Genomic DNA, 27,900 nt, shown 5'->3' on the forward strand with positions numbered 1-27,900 from the left:
AGACTATACTGGGAACAAAGTTACCAACCGTTCATACACATATCCATATAATTCAGCTTAACAGAACAGTTCTGATTTTCTATCCTTTTGCTCACTTCCCCTTTGCCAAGTTGCTACAGACTCATTGAGAAGTGTGTCTTACCTCTGCTGCTCACTTCTTCTCCCTCCCCACATTTTTTCCTCCAAATCTTGCTTCATGAGTCAACTTTTGACCATTTTGCCTCTTCCTTACTTTAGCAGCAAAGCTGGATCCATGCTAGGTTGACTTCCCTGGGTCACAAAGCCATGCCTACTGTGTATGTGTAATGTAGGCACGACTATTCCCTTTTTGCTGCAAATGATGCTAAGAAGGCAGTGCTCCATTCTGTTCCTACCAATTGCTTTCTTCTGGAAACATTGCTTTCAAGGTGCTTTTATCCCAACAGGGTTTATCAGTCTTGGAAGTAGAGTCCAGGACTGAGACAATTTTTAGAGCAAACCACTAGACAGGGAATTCCCTCCTCTATGCTCCATGTCAGCTGCAGAGGATCCTCCTGAGGCTGGACTGAAAGAGAGGAAGTGCCACTGGGATAACCATACCTAGGGCTTTAACATAATCTGCCCCTTACACTTTCCCCCCTTTCAGTCAGTTCCCAGGTTCTTCCCACATCTGTCCATCTCATTCCGAATTTACAGCTGAGGTTGATGCTCTGCTTCCCAAAGCATTTTTTTTAAATTCTAAAACCATTTGTGGAAAAGAGTTGGGAGCACAGTTTCTTAAGCATCACCTAAACCAGAAGAAACCCCTTGCTCTCTTTTGCTGACTCACAAACACATACAGTAGCAAAGAAGGCAAAGGTATTGCATAAAATGTGCATATGTGGTAATTTACAAGTATAGATGTACACAGCATTTATTTGCATCTCTACCCATAATGCATTTCCACAGAAATCCAATACATATCATACTAGCAAAGGCAGCTGTGACCAGCTGACTCAAATGTTTATTCAGCTTGCTGTCCAGGGTCTATCTTTGATGAGTAAATTTCAAAGAGCCTCCTTTCCCTTCTTATGGGTCTCTGTAAATAAAACTTGAATATAACTGCCTTTCCAATAGTAGGTGCCTTCAAACTGAGGGCTATCTTTATAAAGTAGGAGACGCGTCCATTCTAGGGTTTGGACTGGAGTTATGGCACAAAGGTAAGGGCTAGACCTTCCCTTTGATCCAGATGGGTCCCACCTACCCCCACCTCTTATATGTGCCAAAGGAAGAAATATATTCTTGACAATTATTCATGCAACATGTAAATACAATGGACATCAATGTATACACCAAAATTTCAATTTTATAGAACAGTTGAGGGGGAAAGAGTGTCTGTTAAAGCCAAATGCCTTTTAAATCTGAATGAACCTAATGTACAAGCATTTCATATGAGTTACATAGTTGTTACATATAATTATTGTTACATATAGGAGGAAGTATGGTGTTGTGGTTAAGGTGCTGGGCAAGGAGTGGGGAGACCCAGGTTCTGGCATTGAAACCAGCTGTGTAACATTGGGCTAGTCATTCCCTCTCTGCCCAAAACAGAACATGCTCTGTGACAAGTGAGCTGATGAACAAAAACTCATTGCATCATGTATGGATACCTTTGCTGTAACAACTAAACGCATACAATGTGTGTATCTGAAGGACTGTCTCATCCCCATCACATCAACCCATCCCACCCGGTCATGCAGAGAGGGCATGCTACAGACCCCGTCTGCAAGAGAATTTCACCTGACGGGGTCCAGGAGGCGAGCCTTCTCTGCGGCAGCCCCCGCCCTTTGGAACACTCTTCCCCTAGAAGTGAGATTGGCCCCCTCCCTCTTAGACTTCCGAAAGAAACTGAAGACCTGGTTTTGTTATTATGCATGGGGTGGGGATGGTCAGTTTTGGGGATGGCTGGTTCCCTAGTCCTACCTGACCAATATTATCTGGTTCCAGACTGCAACAATACCATCACCGCTTGGATTTTATCATAATTAATCATTGTATTTATGTTGTGCTATTTATGTTTTTATTGGTTTTAACACTTTGGTTGTGAACCACCCAGAGTCCCTCCTTGTGGGGGAGTTGGGCGGTGATATAAATTTGATTGATTGATTAATTAATTAATTAAATGTAAAAAAACATGGAACCTGTAACCGTTCAGGACAAATAATAAGAAAAACAGCAACATAATTTGCATGAACTTTACATACATTTTATGTAATTTACACAAAATTACATATTAACTTTGTCCAGAATGATTTGCCAAATGAGCAAATTTGTCCACTGTTGAGGAATCCAGACAGAGATTTTGCATCCAAAATACCCTGTGTGGGGTCTGTAAAATCAGGGTTCTGCTGTACTATCTTTTGATTAGTTCAGTCATGTATCTCAACATCTTATCTTTTATCATTTGATTACTCTGCCCTGAAGGGGTATCTCTGCAACAAAACAGCTTAGTCTGGAGCAATATTTTTCTATCTAATCAGAACTTTGCTTTGTTCATACACCCAAGTTACTGAGTGAGCCATATACTAGCGTGTTATAGTCCTGGTGGAATTGCTGGCTATGACTTGCAAGGATAACCAGTTAGCAAAAAAAAAATATACATTTCAGGACCAAATTGTTTCTATGCTTTTCTTAGGTTTATAAATGTTTTATGATGTTAAGAACATGATGCTCAGTGTGCAATGTTTATATAGTAGTTTTTCTAGAGAGGTTTCCATACGTTACCTCAAAAATCCTTACATCAACCTTGACAAATTGGCTATCTGTCATTAAACACAAAGAGGGATAATAGAGATTTGTTATTTATGGCTGATAAATGCCAGATTATGGGCCCTCAGGTTGGATGGCACTCAACATGCTACTGAGGAAGAGCTGAGGATCTTTCAGAGCACTAGTGGTACTTATGACATGGCTAGATTAAAGCCTTCAAGATGTCTAGTTGCTGACGTTGCCATACAAGAAAAGAAAATCTGAAGCTGCAAAGACACAATTACAATGGGAAATGGAACGTAAGAAGCATGAACATAAGAAAATTCAACCCAGTGAAAAATTAAGTGAAATTACCAGAAATTTACATCTTAGGCATCAGTGAATTGAGATGGACTATGATTGGACATTTTCAGTCAGAAGATCACAGAGTTTATTACCCAGGACATGAAAAACAAAGAAAGAACACCATTGCTTTAATCGTTAGGAAGGGTATAGCAAGAATAGTATTTGGCTACAATGTAATACATGACCGAATAATATCAATTAGAGTTTGTGGACAACCCTTTAATATGCTGATCATCCAAGCTTATGCTCCAACCACTGATGCAGAAGAGGGGGTTGATGAGTTTTATGATCACATTCAATTCAAAATTGACAGAACATGCAAGCAAGATATGCTGCTTGTAACTGGAGACTGGAATGCCAAAGTTGGAAACATTAAAGAGAAAAGGTAGTTGGACTGTATAGCTTAGGAAACCAAAATGAAGCAGGAGACCAATTTATCAATTTCTGCCACTCCAAACATTTCTTCATAACACTATCTTCAAACAACCAAAATGATACCACAATACATGGACATCACAAGATGGAGAACGTAGGAAAAAAAACGATTATATTATTGCTAAAAGGAGGTGGAGGAGCTCAGTTGTAGCATCAAAAACATGGCCAGGTTCCATGGCTATGGAACAGATCATAAACTGCTCACGTGCAAGTTCCACGTTAATCTAAAAAAGAATAATAAAGAAAAAAAGTTACCATATGATCTTGAAAATATACACATCAATTTCAAGAAGAACATCAGGAATTGTTTTGAAATCCTGAACCTCATTGATAGAGAACTAGAGGAATTGTGAAATGAATCTAAAGAAGTCATTCAGGATGAATGTAAGAAGAGAATGCCAAAAATAAAGTAACAGAAGGAAAGAAAACTGCATGTCAGAACAAACTGTGGAAATTACCAAGAAGAGATGAGAAGCGAAAGAAAGACCAAGAAAGACAAAAATCTCAGAAAGGAACTCAAAGAGTTTCAGAGAGCTGTTAGAAGAAACAAGAAGCAGTATTGCAACAACATCTGTAAAGACACTGAAGATGGAAACAGACATAGAAAAAACAAGGCAAACCTTTCAAAAGATCTCTGAACTCAAAAGGAGGTTCCAACTTTGAATTAGTACGCTAAAGGACACCAACAGACAGATAATAACTGATTCAAAGGAGATCAAACAAAAATGGAAGGAATATACTGAAATACCGTACAGTAGAGATGGCAACATCCATGATACCTTAGAAGATATTCCCTACTTACAAGAACGTCTAGTACTAGAAGATGAAGTTAGATCAGTGTTTTGTCATTACCAAGTCGGAAGGCTACAGGAACTGATGGAATACCCACTGAAATATGGCAAGCAACAGAAGAAGAATCAGTAAAATTCTAACCAAGCTATGCCAGGAAGTTTGGAGAACAACACAGTGGCCAACAGATTGGAAGAGGTCAACCTACCAAATACCAAAACAAAGGAGCATTACAGATTGTGCAAAACTATTGTACAATATCCTCAATTTCACATGCTAGCAAAATAATGCTTAGTATCACCCAATGCAGATTAGAGCTCTACATGGAAAAAGAGATGCTAGACGTTCAAGCAAAAGAGATGGCTCAAAAGAGATGGCTTTAGAAATGGCCAAGGAACATGAGACATTATGCAAGCTGATGCAAGCTGAATAATTGGGAAAGCCAAAGAATATTTTTAAAAAGTCACTATGTGCTTCATACATTATATAAAAAAAGGCCTTTGATTGTGTGGATCACATCAAGCTGTGGAAAGTGCTCAGAAAAATGGAAATGCCAGAACATCTCATTGTCCTCATGAGAAACTTATAAACAGGTCAGGAAGCCACAGTGCAGAGAGAACATGGTGAAACAGACTGGCTTCATGTTCACAAAGGAGTGAGACACGGCTGTATACTTTCCCCTTATTTATTCAACCTATATGCTGAATATATATTAAAGGAAGCTGGACTGGAAGAAAATGAGTGTGCTATTAAAATTGGAGGAAGAAACATCAATTACCTGCACAGTTATAGTGCTAAAATGGAACTAAATGATAAAATGGAACTAAAATGAAATATAAAGAAGACCAAGCTAGTGGCAACAGGTAGAACAACCAGAACTGACAATGAAGATACTGAAGTGGTGGATAGCTTCTGCCTTTTAGGATCAGCCATCAACAGTAAAAGAACAAGCAGGCAAGAAGTACGCTGCAAATTACTGTAGTACTTGGTAGAGCAGCCATCAAGACCTTGGAAAAGATACTCAGATGCCATGATGCGTCTATGCCTACAAAGTTCAGAATTGTGCAAGCCATAGTATTTCCTGTGACACTCTATGGAAGCGAAAATTGGGGAAAAAAAGAAGCAAGATAGGAAAAGTATTGATGCTTTTGAATGCTGGTGTTGGAGAAGATTACTGAGAATGGACAGCCAAGAAAACAAACCAATGGATCACTGAACAAATCAATCCAGAGTTCTCACTCGAGGCACAAGTGACCAGGTTCAAATTATCCTACTTTGGACACATTATGCAAAGAGCTAGCTCCCTAGAGAAGGCTCTAATACTGGAAAAGGTGGAAGGAAAGAGAAAATGATGACCAGCAGCAATGAGGATGGACTCATTACAGTGTCAATGAGCGTACTGCTGGAAGAGCTGAAGGACCAAGTTAGGGACAGATCATTACGGAGAAAAACTATGCAATCACTAGGAGCTGACACCAACTTGATGGCACATTGATTATCAATCAATTTATGGCTGATGCAGAATTGAGCTGAAAGTGGCTTGGCCCAAGCCATCTTAGAGGTTTATGAACAGTTTAATATTTGTACCCATGGCTTCCCCAGCATAGTTAATATGCTGGATGCATTCTTATACTGAATTTGGACTTTACATATTAAAACTATGTATGGGGGCCAGCCCCACTTTTTGCTACCTGTTTGGTAGCTGTGTGCTCAGATGGTTACACAGGGCTCCTTTGTAAAAGGAGTAGCCTCAGGCAGAGGCTGCAGGAACAGTTGGGTTATCTGACACACAGTCCTGCAAGTTCTCAAATTTGCTTCCAAGTGCCTGCAACACCATTCCTACAAAGGCTGGGTCTTTGCAATTCTTTGGCATGTTGAATTTTGCTACCCACTGCAAAAATTGTTTTGGCAGCAGAGTTTGGCATATAAGAAAAAAAGGGGGGGGCATATATTTCACCTGTGCTATTTGACCTGTGGATTGTGCTGCCAGAGCACAAACTCTCTGCAAAGGGCCGTTTGTCAAAAACTGTCAGTATGCTCACCCTATTCTTCCAGACACATCTGCAGAGACAGGAAATATTGTTTTGGTATAAATGAAAGATCTCCTCTCCCCCTTCCCTCCCCATCGATTTTGAGCTTCCTACTGTTTCCTGCTTGGTTCCTAGACAGCCAGGATGATAAAGTGTTTTGAGTTTCAAAGTGAGACAGGGAAGAATCAGGTTTAATTCTTCAGTCATGAAGCTCATTAAATGATACAGGGCCTACTTCACAGGTTTGCTATGAATGAAATGAAGGCACATATCTCTGTACTGCATCTTGAAAACCTTGGCAAAGTGAAACCTCCAAAAGAGCAATCAGGATGCTGGTAGGCCTAGCTGTGTCTTAAGGGAAGTTTTTGAACAGCACTTGACATATATAAGCAATGTAGACACTTCTTCAAGTCAAACTTGACTCATGATGACTTTATGGACCCATCCATGCAGATACATTGCTTAGTTTCTTAGTATGCCACAAGACCCACGATATATATTGCACACATGATAGCCATGCAGAATAATGTACTGCTTGCTCATGGAATGATCAATTGCATGTTCATGAAATCTAAAATTTGAAATGATTTCAGGCATGTATAGGCAACTCGCTGCCTTCGTACAAATTCAGTGGTTTTTGTACGGCTTCCCTGGAATACCCACATATTTCCCACTGTAAGCTCATTAGAGAGGTTTGAGGAACTATGGCAAATGGGATTCAGTTGAGAAGAGAAGGATATGAAAATGACTACTTTTGTGAACATATTCTACCCATCCCCACAAATATCACAAGCAAGGGGAGAGCCTATGTGAGATGAAGGTTGGCCAGTGGGTGAGTCATCACCAGGCACCTCTTCCTAAATGTTCAGCACAGACTGTTGGAAACATCAGAAACAGTGGTGCAGTCTTGGGTCTAGGATGAGGGTCAATGAGCATCTGCTTCCATAGGCACTTGTGAAGAAAGAGGGGACAGAGAGACCAGGAGCCTCACCTCAGCAAACGTTCCTAATTTTGCTATTGCCATGTGCAAAAATTTATGATTATGATCTGGTCAGTGCTCCATACCTAGTAGTGCCAATGGACAGCTCTTGAACCTAACAATGTGATTCAGAAATGGCCATAAAAGAAAAGAATATATGAAGCAGCACATGTCGGTTAGGAAGGAAAAGGTGTTCAGAGGGACCATCATCTTGGTTTTACTCAAGCAATTGGTACCTGAATAGACTACTCTAGAGCTATGGAGGAAGAAAAGTAAATATTCTGAAGACCTGCAGCAAACTTTGGAAACTTCCAAAGTACTTATCTCCCATAAACAGTAAATTTGGATAATCAGATTTTCAAATGTGGTCAAAAGGAGCATTTCTGGAAAGGCTAGAACAAACAAAACTTGCTCCAGGGCTTCCCCAAGCAAAGGAGGGAGTAAAGACCAGAGCGATTTTTGAGAGCTCCTGTACTGACTTGACAAGCCTGATGGCTTGTATACACAATGCTAGAACAGTGTCATAACTTCCACCTGCTTAGTCAGGGTGGGCTTAATCAGGTAAACTGAGAAGCAAACCCCAAAGAGAGTTTTGAGGGATGGCTAACCCATAGTTCTGGTCATTGGTCAAAGCCATCTGTCAGTCCCAATATTCATTGTTTAGTTATTGATGTATTATGTAATTATTATTCATGTTTTATTCATGCAGGGGTCACATAAAGTCATTTATCAATTTAAGGGCTCGTGCTAATGCAAAATTTGAGAAACCCTGAAGTAAGCACATAAATTAGTACTCCAAAGGCACCCAAGTGCATAGAAAGATATTACCAAGCTTGCTGGTGTTTCCTGCTGGTGCTGAGAAGTTAAAATATTTTTCTCCCTCTCCTGCAGAACAACCAGCTCAATAAATGCAATTTCCAAATAAGATGTCTATACCTGTAGAATCCTGTGTCTGCAAAAGTCACAAAGAATAAAGAGCCCTGTCTATTATCATTGCCTCTAATGCAGAAAGCAATTGAATGCCTCTGAAGGCTCTGAAGGATGGGAAGACAATTCCTTCCACGGCAAATTCCTCTGTATGTAAAACCAGATGCCTTCAAAGGGTATGTGCCCTATCAATCTCCCTTGTGCCCCCTCCTGGTTTCAGCGCTTTTGCAGAAGGTAGCAATTTCATCCTGGCATATAAACTACACATAGCCCAAGGGCAATCCATCACTAGACAAGGAAAACTTTGATTCCAACACCAAGCACCTCCTTTTTTGTATTTTACATGAATAATGCTGATAATAAGCTGTGCAGATCTTACTCTCAAAAGCTCCAGTGGTAAACTGTAAAAAGTTGAATTCAATGTTATAAGGCAAAAGGAACACAATTCTCTCCCCCCACCCCCAACACAAATATATGGGAAAGTGGCAGGACAGATTACATATAGGACTGGATAAAATTAAAAGACCTGCTTGAATTTGCTTAATTTTGATTGAATCACTCAGTTGAAGCAGACTCAAAAATTGAAGAAAGAACCTGATTTGAGGTTGTAAGCCAAACCAGGTGACTTTGAAGTACTTTATAGCTCACATCAAATCTGAGTTTGTACAGATTTAAGTCTGTTTTGAATTACCATTTCTGGGCTGCAAAATTCTGGATTATCAGTAGATGGAAACAAAGAATCAGAGATTGCTACTTTGAAGCAGAGATGAGCTTTCAAGTGAACGGCCATAGTCTTGTTTTCTTTTGTCCTGATGTTTCACTACCAGCTGTGGCTGGCAGCTTCAGAGGCAGGGTGAGCTGCTTTGTGATGCACCCCCTGACAGCTCACAGGCAACTGAACTGGGCTGACTGAGCTCTTGTATTTGAACCTGGCAAGCTGATCTCTGATTGGTCCATCTCATGTGAGTCCAAGAAAGCTGGTTTCTAATTGGTTCCTCATCTAGGTAGACCTCCAACTGGCCACTTTGAAGAAATTCCAAGAGAACCGGTTCCTGATTGAAGATTTCATTGATGCCAGCCATGAAAGCCTATACCAGCATATTACTAATCTCTTTACTGTCATCTAGTAGCCCAGATATGGTAACCCAATTGTGGAGCGTATGATTAACTCTTCTCTGACCCATCAATATTTTCCTGCACAATGCCCCTCAACACATTTCCTTGTAGCTAGATCCCCAAGATTACAATAAGCTTGACTGGGGTGAAGAACAAATATTTTGTGGATATTTGCAGGGAAAAACTTGGGGACATGGAAAAGGTAAGCAGCTACTCTCTCCAGTTCTCTCCTACCAATGTTTCATCCATGCCTTTATTTGAATCACCTCTGGAATTATGGGGTAGAAAACATATGTTTACTTATAGGGTACAACTGCAGACAAATACTAATGCTGTCAAGCAATAAAAAATTGTGTTGATCAACCACCGTTTCTCCAATTGATTAATTGAATCAATTCAATTTAAGCAGCCACACAAGGCCAGAATCTCAATATAAAAGATGCTTGTTCAGGTTTCTGAGAAATGCAAGATCAGTTCATTCCAGAATAAACAAAAGCTATCACTCATCATTCAAAGACAATTTTTTTTTAAAAAAATGCACCTTCTAAGAGCTACACTTCTTCCCACAAGGAAAATAGTCTAAAAAATACTGCAAATAGGGCAATGAGTTATCTGTGGTCTTCCCAATATTGTTAAACCAGAACTCCCAGTAGCCCCTGCCAACATGGTCAATGGTGAGAGATGCTAGGAATTGTAATTTAGCCAAGATCTTAAAGGCTACAAGTTGCCCAAACTTAACCAGCTTGAAAATCATGGCTACCAACCTTGTAACGCTCCCATTACTGGAAACCTGGGGTCCAGGCAAGCTACAGCACAGATATGGCTGCTCCAAGCTGTTCCTTTCTGGACTTCTCTTGTAACATGTGATTTAGCAGCTTGTATTATTTCACTCAAGCTGGTATGCAAGGAATGGCATGGTAGACCGAAGAGAAGCCTTGAAGTCAGCATGGCCTGTCAACTGCCAGCTAAATCAGATTTTGAAAAAGGGCTGACTTGAGATTGGCAACCGGAGAGAGCCAGGCAGGAGATCAAGGGGCTGCATTTAGCCTTATTTCCATCCCCATATGTTCTGCTGGAACAACATCAAATGCCAGTAAGATTCCATGGGGGAGAGGGATTGGTTTTTAATAGATTGTCAGCTGTTTGGATTACAGTGACAGCTCTTTAGCCACATTCTTTGCATTTGATGGAAGCACTGGGAGATTTTCGGAATCTGTTCTACGACACGAATGGCATCAAGAAAGACCATGTTGATTCCCAGTCTCCCTGCACATAAGGAATATATGATGACCGATCTTTGTGGATGGGACATCTATTTTAAAAAATAAAGCTAAGGCCACCACATAGCAACTCAAGCTTAACCCCACCCACAAGGCACTGTGATGTCACGCTGTGCCACAGTGGTGGGTGGGGCTTGCTACAGACTACCCCCAAAGGGAGTGTGAAGCAATAATTTCTCTAGAAGATCTTAATACTTAGACATTTTAATACATTTCTCTTAATACTTAGACATTCTCTTAATACGTAGACATTTTAATACATTTCTCCTTAATATATGTCGCTCTGGTGCAGTGGTTTACCTGCAGACACTCCTTTTCGTGCCCACCAGACTCCTGACCTCACCTAAATTTTTTAAAAAAAGATTTCTTAATGGAAAAAAGGGAGGTTGGCCTGCCGCAGAAGGAGGTGTCAGCTTCTAGCACTTTAATTTACAATAAAACCTTTGGACCTCAAAATGGCCCCTTAGGCATTCCTAGAATTGGTGAGTGGTTGCAGTCCAGGGGTTTACTCAGAGGTTTGTGTCAGCCCCACTAGGTAGACCAGACCATGAAATCAACTCCATAGAATGTCTACAACTCCTTTTATTGAGATTGGCTATAATAGAATCTTGCACGTCTGACTGAGCTGTACCTCCTCCTCCTCCTTATAGCTTGGTGAATTAGGGCATATCTGTCTGAGCTGCTTCCAAAAGCTATCTAGCTAGTCTGGACTTTAAAAATGCTTTAGCCCCTTCTGCCTAGGCAATGGAGCCTGCATCTCTCTTTCAAGGTCATCTTCTTTACTCTTTACAGTTTGCCCCCTGCCTCCCCGCCCAGTCCCCATCCTCCCAAAGCAGAAAGAGCCTGGAGAAATGGCTAAGGGAAAATGGGACAGTGGGGAGACTAAACCTCAGTAGTTTGCCTTCTGATAAATGGGTGTGCTGGAATTGATCATCCTCACTAGTTTGTCTACAGACAAGCCCTTCTATGGCAGCCAAGTTGTGAGAGTCCCAACAAACGCCTTTCAGAATTCCAAATGTACCATCAAGCTAAAAGGCTTGCTTCTTCCTGCCTTACTCTTTCAGCCTTTGAAAGATAAAGGCTCTTTTTGAATTTTATGCTTTAAGGGAGGGATGGCAGCTAAGAACATAGCTAATGAGAAGGCCTTGCTAAAATACCTTAGCGAGGTCTTAAATGGATGTGTCTCCACCATCCTAAACTGAACTTGGACAAGATAAAGATTGTTATAGTTTATCCTGATTGTCCACCCCTTCTCTTTCCACTCCTCTCTCTGTTTTCAGGGCTATAAATTGTGGGCCTCCTCCGTGGTCCTTGGAATCCAAACTGACAAGGGACTTTTTTCAAAACCTTTCACTGATAAAATCACCACAATCTGTAACTTTCATTTACCAAATGTTCATAGGATCCACTGGTTCTTCATCACAGCGATGGCAAAGCAGCTGGTTCATGTCCCAATCATTTTACGTCTGGAATATTATAGTGGTCTGTTGGTCAGATTACCTGCTACTTCTTTCCATCCTCAATCCTTGTTTTGAACAACACAGTTCATACTGTTCTGCATTTTCAACAGTTCCAATTATCCCTACATCTCTCTATAATCAATCCCTATCTTGAGTGGATATTCGTGAAAGGTACCGGTTTAAGTTGTGGGTGTCAACTCATTGCACGGGCACACCTAACTATCTGCTTGTAGTTCATGAGACTGCGTGACCTGTCTGTCTAACCAGGACTGACTGACATCTCTGTGTACTAAAATAGCCACGTCACAGTGGAAAGCTTTTACCCATCCAACACCAGTTCCCTGCAATCAGTTTCTACCAGAATTATGCCTGCCGTCTGCTCTATCAAAATATAAACAGATGCTAAAAAGTGTTTCTTTATTACGGGCCTTTGTGAAGCTGATTTCAATATTAATTCTTTATGAAGAAATGTACTGCTATTTTAGAGCAGCTTTTAATGAGTGTTTTAAATCTTACAGCCTGTTCAAGTTGTTGAGACTTTATACTTCAGTTGCAATCTTCAGTTGGTTTATAGTGAGTTGTATTAATTTTGACGATAGATTTTATTAATTTGCACTGCTCCTAATTACAGGCGCATGAAAAAGAAAACTACAGCAACAACTACTACGACTATTAAGCTGAGCTGTTAGCAACAACTTCTTAATATCTTGGGGTGGACAAAGGATAAGTGAAAGCACATGCAAGTCACATAAACCTTTTACTCTCTCGCTTTCCTTTCCATCCCAACATAAAAAAGAGCAAACTTCTCCTGCACTTATGCAACATGGAGAGTTCCAACCAATCTTCTACCAAAACTAACATGCAGAATGTATTCCTGATAAGACACCAAAATAAAAACAGAATCAAATCCAAAGTAGGATTAGGAACGTTGAGGATGTTACACCTTTTTGACAAGTTTGTCCCAGTTTCCTGGGGGAGTAAGCATCTACTCGTCATTCAAATTCTCCTCAAAATGTACTGGAAAGGAAACCTGAGGCAAATTCATTGAAACCTGCTGGTTCGGATGAAATATCAGGGAAACCAATGACTAGTCATAGAGGCCAGCAACAGGGAAGCTAATTAAAAGGGGGGGGGAGAGTAAGTAAAGAAGATAAGGCTGAGGAAGGGCGGAAGAGTAGAGAAGCCTTGCCAGATGAGGAAAACACACACACACACAGACACACACACAGCCCAACTTGCAAGAAACCCAGTAGGGCCAGCTGTAGTATTAGGTGAAGTAATTGCCTCAGGCAGTAGATGCTAGGATAGTGTTTGATTATCTACCTTATTATCCTTTCTAGGATTTGGAAGATAGACAATATGGCCTGTTTTGGACCCCCTAAACTAGCCTGATCTTTCCTCCGAGATACAACAGAGGGTGCTGCCTTATCACCAGGCCCAAAGTGAGCTTCAGCTACCACTCCCAATGATTTCTGTCATTAAAATGGCAAACGGATGCCATCTTTGCCTCAGGCAGCAGAATGCCTTAAGCCAGCCCTACGAGCATTAACTGGTAGGTCCAACCAAGGTGAAGTTACACGGTAAGGGTGGAAAACCACAAAGGAAAAAAAGCAATCCTGCATTTCACTGGTGAGTCAAACCCAAATATGTAAAAGGGAAAATCCAGGGGCTGGCGAACCCCTCCCTCCCATTCTCTCCCCAGCCCAGCAATTTTTAAGTGTTACTATCAGTCAGCTTCCAAAAATAAAAGCAAGCAATGTGGAGCTTCAATTTCCCTTGGGGCATTTTTTTATCAGTGCTTTTGCAAGAGCAATTGAGAACAATTTTATATGCTCCACTCTTTTGGGTGCATAAAAATGTAGGGTGCCTTGGGAAAACCTTGCTCCGAAATTTAGGCTTAGAAATGCCTAAATATACACAAGGAAATCCATATAAGGGAATTAAATGCATAACAGCCTGAAACAGCACACTGCTGGGCAAGAAAAACATTCCATCCGTAAGAAGATGAGATAAAACTATTGTTAAGGGAATAAATAAACAAGAGTTATTCACTGCATAAAATGATCTGCCATGTGGATGGTTGGGGGGCAGGGGAGCACTCCCCAGAGCTATGGTACCACATGCCAAAACGGTCCCAAAGTTGTTGCATTGCATTTCATATTCTGGATTCCCCGAGGGATCCTTTCAAAAAACAACCAAATAAAGAATAACTTGAATGGGGAGAAGGGAGCAGAATTTCACAACTGTACAGCTAGAACCAGGACAAGACCAAAGAACTCTCTGATTCCATCACACCAGAGTCTGCTTAAGCCACATGGGCACCTCTCTGTGCAACCTCCTGGAGAAAGAATGATGGTTAGTGCTAGGACAAAAACCTTAATTATAATGGTTAGTTGGGGGGAGGCCTAAGAAGATCCTTTCCTACTCCCACGACACTCCTCCCTGCTCATGCAACAAAGGTTTGCAGTGTAAAAGGAGCATTGAGAACCTGTGCATGCATGTGACGCAGATAAGATTCCAGGTATTTTGAACTATAGTTCCCGTCAAAAGGCAAGTGTTGGTGGTAGTAGTAGGAAGTTAAGAAATCTGGAAGCTTGACTGTAGTTTACAATATGCAAAAACTGGCTTCCAGCAGTTCCCATTCCTATGGCTTGGACAAGCTCCGAAGAGGAGCACGATGGAAATATCCAGATTTTAATTGCTTTCCTTATGGTAGAAAGAATTTATTAAGAAAGGGATGGGGTGGGGTGGGGAATCTGGATGAAGATTGCCACTATAGAAAACAAGGAAAGAGAGAAAGAAAGAGAGTGAGCGATTAAACTACACAAAGGATTCTTGTATTATCCACCAATCATTGTTTGGCTGTCAGCAGGCTAAGATTACCTACACATTTCCAAAGTCTACAGTCGCTTTAAAATGGATGCAGGAATTTTTCAGATTCTGTACTTGTTCACAGATGGCTGCTTTTCCTGACCTCCAGACTGCCCTGCCTGCAGGCTTCTTTTGCTTAGTTCTCTGCGTTTCTTCTTGTGTACTTTCCCCGTCACTTCCCAGTGCTCTGTGGACCCTTTTCAGCTGCCACCACATGATCTCTCTCTCTCTCCAAAAGTTAGCCCTTTTTCAGTGGGTATCCATGTCCACACAGAATGGACTGATAGCCACATTGAATGGAGCCAGATAACCAGGGGCTTCAAAGGCCATGCACTCTGCTGCTTAAGCAGGCATCAGTCAAGGATGCACACACTGAACAGTCCAATCACAGTTCCACGAGACTTCAAAGTAAATACGCCTGTTCAGCAGCTGTTCAGCAACTGTGATGACATGACGCCATGGATAAGCCAAATAATGAAGCCCCTCTCCCTTTCTGAATATCGTTGTTGATGCCCATCCAGAGTGATCTCTTTTTTCCTGTATGAATAAATACAGCAAGGATGGTGTAATGGTGAAGGGGTGCGAACAGAAGATAGATAGATAGATAGATAGATAGATAGATAGATAGATAGATAGATAGATAGATAGATAGATAGATAGATGGATGGATGGATGGATGGATGGATGGATGGATGGATGGATGGATGGATGGATGGATGGACGGACGGACGGACACAGACAGACAGCTATAGTTCACTGTTTCTCAACCTCAGAAACTTCAAGATGTGTGGATGCTGCTGAATGGGGAATTCTGAGAGTTGGAAGTTCACACATTTTAACATTCCTGAGGTCGAGAAACACTGATATCTATAATAATAAATAATTGAACCACCACTGCTCCTTTACACTAGCAGCAGTTCAGCTGGGAGAAGAGTTGGTTGCCTAGTCAAAGACGGCTGTGGTTTTTCAGGCCATGTTGGGTGCAGAGGTATCCTGTCCAGGCCCATTTCTCAGCCCTTCAAACTGTGCAATGAAGCCCACATTATCGTGAGTTTTCCATAATCAGCGAGACTGTTCTGTCGGAGGTCACACTATCCTTCTCCACTGTGTAGAAACAGCAGGGAGCGTTAATGCCTCCTCCCTCCTGGCATAGGAAGCCTCCAAGATTCATTTCCCTCAGACCAAATTAGGACAGAAATGCCTGCAGCCCCTATTTTTCCTCCCAGATAGCCTGCCCCTGTCTTGCCTGCATGGCTTTGTGTTGTTTGGTTTGCTTGATTTTTATGCCTTTGAATCAGCGCTAACTCCTGGAGACTGCCTGGACAAGTCCCTGCAGTTTTCTTGGCAACATTTTTGGAAGTGGTTTGCCCTTGACTTCTTCCTTGAGCTGAGAAAAAAGGACTGGTCCAAGGTCCCCCAGCTGGCTTTGTGCCCAAGGTGGGACTAGAACTCACGATCACCTAGTTTCTAGTCTGATGCCTTAACCACTACACCAAACTGGTTCTCTGCTGTTATTACCGAAAAGAGGAAATGGAGAGAGATCCAGAATTAGGAATGCCCGTAGGACTCTAGAAAAAGCATTGCTTCTGAAAAGGGCATGACTGAGGTTGGGGTACAACTTTTGCATTTCCAGAAGTGGGTGGAGCAAGAACACCTTTGGGAAAGGGTTTCAGGTGTTTACCAAGTGGCATGAATGCCATAAGTGGCTGCGGGTCTTTCAAGCACCCATTTACCCCTTAAAGGCTTCTAAATGCAATCCCCATATTTTTTGTCCTGCATAATTTGGGAGTCACAAAAGAGATGCCGGTGGACTGCATGCACCCCCAAGCTGCACTTTTGGCACCCCCGCTCTAGTCTTTCTCCCTGGGATAGGGTTTGGCAACACAGACCCATGTAGGTGCTAGGCGATCATATTCAAGTACACCAATACTTTACAAACAATAGGAGGGGGTGGTATGTATGCCACCTTGAGCTCCTGCATGAAAAGTGGATAGAAATCTAATAAAGAAATAAATACATTCTTACAGAGCTTTGGAGATCTCACCTTTCTCATAAAAGATCTCTCACAATTGGGGAATGAGATTGCCAACATCTTAAGAGAATTGGTGAACTTGTGAGATTTGGGGGGGAGGGCATCCCAGCCATTGTGCATGCTGGTGGCTGAGAATAGAAATGGTGGCTGACCTCTATCCTAGTATATGGAATTGGAAATCTACTGTTATGGATTATTTCAGGATGGAGTAGAGCTGAGAATATTATTATAAAACATTGGAGTGACAAATCCACTAATGTGTTGTCTGTTATGTTCACACTAGCTCTTTTTCAACAGAGAAATAAGGGAAATGACTTCTAAGCCATCTGGTTTAATATGACTGAAGGGTTTACTCTGTGATCATATGTTTTCTGGAAGTTTTTTTTTTTCCTTTTGCCTAAAGCCACTGCAAACAGCAGCTCCCGAAATGTGACAAAAACTGGGAGGTTGTCACCTCCCAGGGTTCTCTGATAAATATCCTGACATATCATAAACAAAGTGTCATCCCCAAATGATTTCAGTCTTCCCATCTAGATTCCAATCACTCCCAGCCAGTTGCACACAGCAAAGCCTGACTAATCTGAATCAGGGCCATTGAGATGAACTCACCTTGGAACCAGCAGCCCTGAATATGCTACATCCTTACCCTGGTGTGTGAAAACCTGGCTAGTAGATTCTATCGCTGATGCAGCCGGGCAACGTTTGCTGCCTTCCCATAACAAGATTCATAACCATGAAGCAGACAGTTATGCTACCCAAGTCTCCCTGGATTGCAGGGCTGCTTGGATGGTCTCTATCAGCCTGGAAATCAGAGGTGTGAGTCTACATGGGAGTGATTCTTCTTTTTCTGACTTGGCCCCATTGATTTATTCTCACCATGTGGGGCTGCTGCTGCACTGAGATACTTAACATTTCCATGGGTAACTCATGATTATTAATTATGCAAATCAAGAGTAGAATCATCTGCTGTGCACGCAGCTAGGCAGAGATAAATGGCCCAGTCCTTTGTAACAAGTCTGAGACAAGATGCTATTTCTGCAAAGAGTGGATTTAACTTCATTTCATGTTCAAACAGGGAAGGGGGAGAGGGAAGGAGGAGGATTTATTGGACACTCTACTAGATAATATTATCTAGATGCAGCCAGAGCAATGAATCTTAAAATATGCAGTGGGCAAAAAAACCAGCTAGCTCTGAAAACAAGACAGTACAACACATATTATAACAGAGGAGAGTGGCCCAATAGCAAAATTTCTCTTCTGGAAGTAATAATTTATTATTTAAGATGACATCTGCATTCCAAAAGAAACGAAAAGAAAAGAAAAGAAAAGAAAAACCTTGCAGCTAGCATTTTGTAATCAGCAAGGGTGCCATCAATTGGTTGTCCAAAGCAAACAGGATTTCAAAATAAGTAGCTCAGAGGGACTGAAGACCAAAGCTCACGCAGATCAGAGTTCAATCAAACCTCAAAAAGAAAACATTTATTCAACTGCCAACACAGCCACACTGCAACCAAGCTGTTAGTAACAATTTTGCTGGATCCAGATCGTTTTGTCACAAGATCAGCCTTTGCTGTCAAAGGCTAAGCAGAAGTCATCTTAAAATTGGCTCTCCCATCCAAACACATTAGACTTATGATGGATTTCGCACATCAAGCTGAGTGCTGTAAGATACAATAACTGGTACATGCCCTAACTGTATTTGGCACTTACACTTCAGAGAAATCTACAAGACATTATAAATCTGCCATAATTTTATTTCAGTTCTTCTTCCTTTCTCATTTCCATTTAAGAACTAACCTGGTCTGGTTGTTTGATGAGTGGGGAAAAATAGTTTGTCCAAACTGGTAAAGATGAAAAATGGTTGATCCAAAAGTACTATTCTAGACTGGATAAATGGACAAGCAATCAAACTGGACAAGCAGTTCAGAGCAAGCTGCATGGCATGCTATGGATGGACCAGCAAAGTACATGAGTACATATTGCTTACATAGCCTAAATGTGTTAATGAGGTTTAGGTTAGCTGTCCAAGAAAGAGAAGTTGGTGTCAGGGGCTAGCTAAAGCACCTAAAAAAAAAATCAGCTCATCACATATAGTTCAGCCTAAAAACCTGTGAAGGAAAAAAACCAAAAACAACCCCCCCCCCAACCATCTCCAGATGTGTTTTTAAACCAGCAACTCACACTGAAGTGCTCTAAGAGATATCTGAAGTGCTCTTGAAAAAAAATTGGACTCTACATTAATCCCCAGGCAGGAAACATCTCCAGCCTCTCTGAAAATACAGATATGTTAGATCATGTAGGGAGTTGGGGGTGCAGTGCACTGGGATCCCCCAATGCATCTTATGTGGGAATTCATATCACCCCCAAACATTCCAGAAGGCCAAGGCAAACATGGATGCTACTGTCATTGCTATGGCTTTATTTACTTATTTAAATTTCATATTCATTATATTTACAGTAGACGTTTAAACTGTATTATGTACCGTGGATGTTTTAACTGGGCATTCCTGTTCCTATTAACTGCTAGTGATTCAGCAATAAAGAAATACAATAAATTTATGGGAATTCATAGGGTAGTTGATGATAGTTGCATCAGTAAATAGAGATAATGAAGGAAATGGGAAAATTTGTTCAACATTCTGAATAAATGCAATCTGAAAAAAGTTATTTTGTTCAGTAACATGAATGTATGGGAAGGAACAAATTGACAACATACAGAAAATGTGGTTGGATCATTCAGAGCTCCAGGAAGGAATGTGAATGGTTATTATTTATCAGTATCTCCATAGAAAGAGGTCTTGATTTGTATGTATGGTATAAGCTTGTCTATTCTTGCTTATACATAGATGATTCATGAATTAAACATGATACATTGATTTGTTCACGATGAAACACTGAGAAAATTAGTGAAGGATACAAGATGATGAGAAATTCTGAATGTACGATAGACCATTATTTGGTAGATCTTGGGGAGAGGGAAGAACATTGAAAAAAATGAAAGAAATGAGGGAATCTAAAGTGAAAATCAAATGACTGAAGGAAGATAAAGTACAAGTCCTATATGGAAAAAGGTTAGAAGATAAATCTCCCAATACAGTGCTTAAAAGTGCACGTAAGGAAAGATGATGTGAAAGATGCTTGGGACAGAAGGAAAATAATTTTGTAACAGATTGCAACAGAAATGTGTGCAGTTTTGCTATTGGGAAATATGAAAAAGGATGCTTATTAGAATGTCAAAATAGATGAGGAAAAATGCATAAGAAAATGCTATAAAAATTACAATGAAAGATCTGTATGATGTGTATAATGTTAATTGCAAAAATGTAGTCAGAAAAGGCCTGGAGCAGGCAAGATTAATAGTGGCAGGAAACACACAGAGAAGAGAAAATGCAGAATGCTTTTGATTAAAAAAATGTTTTGGAAATGGATAAAAAGGGCTAAACAAGGAGCCTCCAGCACAGTAAGCAGAAATAAGAATAAACATGATGAAATTATTTAGGATGAAACTAAAGTGAGGGGAATATTTTAGTGATCTATATAGGAAGGATACTAAGTAGAACTGGAACAAATGCTATAAATATTAGCATCTAAGAAAAAAATATGAAGTCAGACATGGTGTGTGAATATGAAAAAAACAGTACAATTGGAGTTGTTGATAGTGTAACAAGGAAAAATAAGGATGTGGTTAGCTTCTGTCTTAATAATGTGTGTATGAAGACTGCATCCATGTCTGATGATTGGAAGACATCATTATTCCCTTTACCAAAAGAAAGGTAATGAGACTGATTGCAAAAACTACTGGGAATTGGTTTGTTAAGTGTTTTTTGGGAAGGTATTAGGCAAATTTCTGACTGAATGTGTATAGGAAGGGATAATGAGGAACATTTGGGAAATGCAGCACAACTTTATGCTACACAGGGCGTGTGCAGACTAGATTTCTACTCTGCAGCAAGTCCTTGGGAAATGTATGAACTCTTGAGAAAGAAAATGTATTGCATGTTCATTGACTGAGAGAAAGCTTATGATAAAATTAACAGGCTTGAATTATGGAATGTTTTGCACAAATATGGAGTTGAAGATTGGCTTGTGAATGTGAAGTCATATTCGGTGAAGGTAAAGTATGTGTGTGAATCAGCTGAATGCTTAGCTAATGATTCAACATTAAAGCAAACGTATGACAAGAATGTTAGATTCTTGCCCTTCCTCATTGGTTAAGGACTCCAAGGAGGTGACCAGCGGCTGAGTCCGAGCAGTCATAAATTTATACTTGAGTGAAGGGGTTGAGCTTCCTGCACTGAAGAAGGTGGTGGTGAGTCCCCTTCTTAAGAAGCCTTTGCTTCTTAAGTATTGAATGTCAAGTTTCACTCAGCTGGGCAAGATCAAGGAATCAACAACTACACAGATTTCAGTCAAGTATCTTTTGTGCTAGTCTGGGACATGTACAGAATCTTGGAAACTATAAAATACATTTCCCACCCTGGTTTATAATGAGTTAATTAAGGTGGAATGTTTTTGAAAGATTGGAAATGCTTTTTCCGAGGTTTCTTGCTAACTTGGGCTAAATTGCCGTTTATAAGATAAGATGCCAATTGAGAATATTAAGAATCTATTATATAAATATCATTGTATTGAAATGACATATTGTACCAAACTGAGAAGATGGAACAATACATGGTCTTTAAGGCTGTTTAACATATGTTAAAGGATTGAGGTAGTTCTATATTAACACATTATGGATATATATTTTAGTTTCTTCAAATGTCACTCATTTAATCATTATTCTGTATATTCTCTTCTGATTTTATTAGCACTATTATATTTTTGATTGTACTTCATCATATCTTCTGGTTGTTTTATTTCACCAATGAGGTATTTTGTTTTAAAAAAAGATGCCAACTTACCTTCTATGCCTTGATTGTTTATGATCTGCTCCCTGATATTGGATTGGATTGATATCTTTGTTGGGTTTTGTTTTGTTCTTGTCTAATGCGCTGTTGGTTATTACTGTTTATTCTTATTATTATGTTGTGATTTTTAATCCCAATATGTCAGTCAACTAGAGTTGCTTTTACAACTGAGCTGGCATACAAGTTGATTAAATAAATGGATGTGATGTTGTCTTGGTTCTTTAATATATTTCTAGATAAATGTGTAAGAAATGCTTGTGGCGACATTAGAAGTGTTACGTGGGTATGAATTTGTGTTTGATAAGAAAAATGGGGTGAACAAGTCTAAGTTATACATAAATGATGAAAAATTAAAGCAAGTACATGAATTAGTAGAAGGCTTGGCCATGGTAGAAGGCTTCCTAAAGATTTGAAAATAGATGGAGATATTTTGTGACATGCAAATGGTAGAGTGTGTTCTGTTGTGAGAAATAAATCTTGTCAAAAGAAGTAAGACTGGCTATGTGTAACAGGATGCTTCTGCACCCTTTGTTAAATGAGAAATGAATATGTCAGGAGAAACATAAATGTAAGTTGAATGAAGTAGGAATGGTTTACATTTAAAAATGTAAGTGGAAAAACAAGAAAGATAGGATCAAGAATGGATGGGTGTGGAATGGATGGATTGAAAAAAAGTGAGTGAACAGCATGAAAGACATATATTGATACATTTTGCTGTTACAGAGAGAACAAATCAAGACTGAATTTACAAAATGAATGCATGGAGGAAGAGTAAATGGTCTGAGAGTAAGGGGAATACAAAGACAATCATGGTTGGTTGGAGTTGATGAGATCCTGAAAAAGAGAGAGGTCGGTTGTTTAAAGAACAAAATCCAATTGATGATGGATGTGATGGAAGGCTAGATGGTTTGCAAGAACAGAAAGTTATAAAAAGATATAATGAATGGGGTTGGTGAAGAGTAGATTCCGTTATATTTCCTTTTTTTTTTTTTTTGGTCTCATATTGCTTTAATTTCTTTTGCTTACTGGGTTTTTTCCTGTTCTTCTGAGCTTTATATAATATAAAAGGGAACTGTGTGATATGTATGGAAATGTATGTATGCATTATTGAGAAGAACATTTATTTTAGGGTTTGATTTGAATAAAACCACAGTATTATACTGGCAAGAGAACTCCAAATCAATTTCTAAATGTTGAAGCTAGACAGAAGCAGTTCAGATTGCTTTGCAATCCAGTTCTGGTTGCTTTGACTGCTAGTTCTGACAGCAAGCATGCTTCCCTGGGTCCTGAAATACTGCTCAAATTAGAACTAAGCCAATGTGCAAGTTTCAAGAGTGACTAACATACAGTTTGTGACATACATGTCCTTGTTTGTGCCCAATGTGGTATTCCTACGAAGTTACTTCTTTTGTCAAGAAACGATGTTTCCTACTTCTACCCTCGTTTTGTTCTGGTTTTGAAAATAAGTCAAATCAAAAGAAATAAAGGAGATAGGAGGCATTGTCTTGTGCCCTCATTCTAGTGTCTCCTGAATATGAAGGAATTTTTACCTCTCCCACCCTTGCCCCCCCCAGAAAGAAACCATTAGCAGAGGATAGCATGATTGCTTCTACCTCAAGAATCACTTGAATGGATAATAACAGCGATGGAAAAAAAAATAAATGGGAGGAAAGTGCTCTTAAAAAAACCCTCTCATTCAGATTTAATTTCCTTCATTATGAACTTTTGGCTTGGTTGTATTTGATATGGATTCTCAGCTCTTGCTGAAATGGCCAAGATAACTATAGAAGCCCAATTAAAGATGCCCTTAAACATTTTAACCCTGCAGATTGAAGCAATATTAAAGATCACAGATAATAAGATGGGCTATTTCAGGTGAAGGTACCCTGTGTACCTGCTCTCCTGGAAACCACCTGGCCAGGAAAAGCCTCCCACCTATCCCTCCACCCCCGTTTCATGCTTGATCATTTGAGATTCTGAATGGATTGTGCTGAGCCATTTCAACTGCACATTTACCAAGGGCCTGGATGCCAATAAACATTATATAATTAAGTCTTCTAATCTTGCTGCAAGCATCCTCAATAGAAGCATGGGGGTGGGAAATCTAATTAAGAACTCCCCCCCCCCCTCTCTCTAGAAAGAGAGAGAGAGAGAGAGAGAGAGATTGGGTCATTGATTACTTTATACAGCTTGCATTAGATTCAGGTCAGTTGCTAATTTATGTATTTCCATTGAGCCATTAGAGGATTAACCCTTCACCTGGTGTGCCAGATGAAAGAACTGACTGACAAGGCGCATTGGGCCAGTCGTATAAGTAGATGACCACATTGTCTTACCCTTCACCTTCTTAGACGTTATAGCTGTCAGCTCCAAGGTAGACTGGAAAAATTCCCAAGGGGAGTACATTGATATAGCAAACAACTGGAGCACGCATGTTTCCCAAGCTTTACCAACCATACAATAGCAGCTTTCTATTTTGGCACTCACCTGGTCAACATAAGTGATAAGGTATTGTAGACAGGTGAGTGAAGCAGCTGTTTGGCAGAGGAGGGATAGAGTACTCCATCAGTTTCTGTGCTGGACACAGACTAACTAATCTGCCCATGGAGGGAAGACCTGTCCTTGCACCATGTTTAGAAATGCTGTAACTGAGATGAGGCTGTAACTGAGAGGATCTTTTATCTCCAGAAGGCTAGTATGTTTTTGGAAGGAGCATTTACGGGCTGCACAAAAGTACATTTATCCATAAATATGTAGTTTTATAAACATGCATAGATGTGTTAATCTGCCCAACATCTGGCTATTTATTGTTTGCTGATAATTGTGATGATGGAATAAAATGTAACAACTCCCTGCACAGTGGTCTAAAAGATTCTAATTTTCACAAATAATGTGATGTGTTTAGTTTGAACTACTACAAAGTCTCATGCATATGATTTCATTCCTTATCTTTGAACAATCAGGGCAGAGCAGAGCATAACAATTCTCAAATTCAAACCTTGTGACAGTCCAAGGTTTTCCATCCCAAGATCCTTCACATCATTTACAGAAGTCAAGAACTTTAAATGGCAACATGACCTGGAGTCTGAAATTCAGCAGCAGATGGACCATGTTCCTCTCATGGTGCACCAAATAATTTTTTGATTCCAAGCATAATGTTCTTACTTATCCGATAGTGTGTATTTACATATTTGCAATGTTGAAAACCAATTCTTCTGCATACGAAGGCTCTCTCGTTCACTTCAGTGAGTGGGGCTTAGAACTTCTGTCTTAAAATCCAGCCCTAATGACATTATTTCATTGACTAGCAAGCTTTGATTTTTATTATATTAGAAAATATTGCCATCACAGTGTTGTTGGAACCCCTATTAACTTCTCTGCCTGAAGAGAGCCCTGAGGCTCAACCAAATACAGGCCTAGATAGCTTAGTATATAGGCCTCTAGTCATAACAATGCTGACATAAAATGCTAGGAGGGTTTACATGCAGCTATAACAGCAGCTAGAGTGTTTTGCATCTGTGGTGTCAGTCAACAACATCAGGCAGGCAAGCTCTCCTTAGGTGTTCTATTCAAAGTGACTATCTTGGACAGATGGGGGTTTTAGCAGATATCCCAGTTCAAGAGGGTCGCTGGACTAGTTCTAGGAAGAACTCTAGCCAAAGAGAAGCAGAGTCCAATGCTTTACTGCTAGCTTGCATGTGTAGAATTGCCTTTCAGTGAAAGACATACAGAAATGTGATCCAGGAATTCAGCACACACACAAGTTTATGAACAGAAAAAGAAGCGATCCCACTGCCAATCAACATAATGGAAAATAGACCACACATATGTATGCAATAGATGATGGTCTCCCTTTCCCTGGACATATTAAAGCATCAGCTAGACAGCCATCTGTTAAGAATATGTTAATTAGGATTCCTGCACTGATGCTCCTCATCTCTATGATTTCCTGTATTATGCCAAGTTCACGGCAATCAGTATGGAGTCTATTTTGCCAAACAACCTCCAAAAGAATTCGGACTGCTCCAGGTTCTGAGAAAGTCTATCAATAAATCCTACTGGGAATGTAGCAGGTTGTTCTTGATGGATCATCCAAACCTTAATATCAACCTAAGCCCAAGAATTCCTTTTGCAATGATGTCCTTCAGCTCATAGCCAAAGCAGCCATGGCAAGTTAATTTTGTCTTGCTTTCTCTTCTTGATGGTGTCATGATAACCCCAGTCAACCAAAATCCAGATGAGAACTTATTTTATTGCTATATATGTGTATCTCCTTGCCTGTGTGCAGATGCATCCAAGCTGGCTTGGCTAAATCTATGCAATGGCAGCTGATAAGCCGCAACAAAATTAATCTGTACCATTGACCTGAATTAGCCATATCTCATTGCAACGATTGCTTAAGCAATACAAATTAGATGACCTGACTGGTATTTTTCACTTCCTGCTATGACAGGGAAAATTAATTTGATGTACAACCATCAATTATGCATGTCAGGAAAGACTTAATGTTGACAATTCAATGCCTGTTACTCTTAAGTCACAGACAGCATCACACTGTCCTTTCTGTTATCTAATAATGTTTGACACCAGTTCTGTTTTGTCCCATAAACTGAGGAGTCCCACAAAGGAGGTTAACCAGTTTGCTAAACAATACCACCGCAATTTATTGCCCATCAGAATCATCTCCCTAGAAACCATGTGGCAGTCAGCAGGATAAGTGGCAGAAAACAGGCAGGTGTCCCATCAACATATAAAGAAAATCTGCACCAAGATCGTTTGTATTATTTGCAGAAGTTATGCAAAGCACACCTATTTATACCTTCTCATTTTTCATCCTCTGATTCCCAGCCATGGGAAAGCTCACTCTATGCCATCCATAGGAGAAGAGGTTTCATCACAAAATACAAAATAGGGGCTGCACATCTGTTGCCTTTCTAAATTTGAATTGGGGTGCCACAAATTCTCTTTGCGTTATGTACATAGACAACATTGTAGGGAATCCAGTGCAGCCAGGAACCAGTAATCAACAGAATAAATTTGAATTTGAATTTGAAGTTTAGTGCATCAGGATTATTACCTGATAGATAGATAGATAGATAGATAGATAGATAGATAGATAGATAGACAGACAGACAGACAGACAGACAGACAGACAGACAGACAGACAGACAGACAGACATATACACATACACGTACACGTACACATTTATTGGAGGACAGGTAATGGAAATCTCCAAGGTTGGTTTCAGATAGTGCTGACAAAGGCAACAAGAGTAGAAAGCTGGGCATTGCACAAAATATTTGGCTGTATTATATATATATATATATATATATATATATATATATATATATATATAAACAAAATATTATATATATATATAAACAATACCACCGCAATTTATTTTTATATTCTATATACGTAGAATATAAAATAAGTTGAAACAGCCACAGTCTGATTAAAACCTGAAAGCAGCTCTCCAGGACATAAAAACAAGGGGAAAAGAAAAGAGAAAATGAAAGATGGTATCACATATAAAGCTCTCTAAAAAAGTTCAGTCTTCAACACTTTCCAGAAGGCCAGTAAGGAAGGGGCTAATCTGATGTCCATCAGGGGTTCTACCAAGGTATTGACTTTGTATTGTTTGATACATTTTTTATGATTCCTGTATTATTGTATGTTGCTGCATGTAACCTGCTTAGAGTCAAAATGATTGAAGTGGCATGAAAACATTCACAATACAGACATGCTGCATTGCTGGGGAAGTGAACCAGCCTTGCAGTCATCAGTTGCTGTTAGATTCTTATGGGCAGCGTGTGAAGAAGGCTGGGCATGACTAACTTGGAAAACAGTCTGGCTCCCTTACTGGCTCACGGGTGAGACAGAAAGCAAAGTGGAGACCCCCTGTGTAGCTGCTAAGTGCTGCAAAAGATGTTGTATTACCAAGACAGGCAACACTTACCTCCTCACTCTCTTAGGAACATCTACATTTCCTTGTAAACTCATC

The 27,900-nt window shown here is 40.0% G+C and overlaps 1 protein-coding gene across 4 annotated transcripts in view; it reads right to left on the bottom strand.

Moving 5' to 3' along the window:
• OLFM2 (olfactomedin 2) overlaps positions 1–27,900 on the bottom strand; it is a 207,239-nt gene that overhangs the window by 91,422 nt on the left and 87,917 nt on the right. The window contains exon 1 of one of the 4 annotated variants that reach the window (XM_088137908.1): positions 10,110–10,240. The exons of the other annotated variants lie outside the window; for them this stretch is intronic. The gene's annotated coding sequence lies outside the window, so the exon portion shown is untranslated. Of the gene's footprint in view, positions 1–10,109; positions 10,241–27,900 lie in introns of those variants that run through there. 4 annotated transcript variants of the gene reach the window in all.

This window comes from Python bivittatus, unplaced genomic scaffold (genome assembly GCF_059951505.1).
Source record: "Python bivittatus isolate LINGU-HERP-01145 unplaced genomic scaffold, Pbiv_v1 ctg000220_np1212, whole genome shotgun sequence".
NCBI lineage: Eukaryota > Metazoa > Chordata > Lepidosauria > Squamata > Pythonidae > Python > Python bivittatus.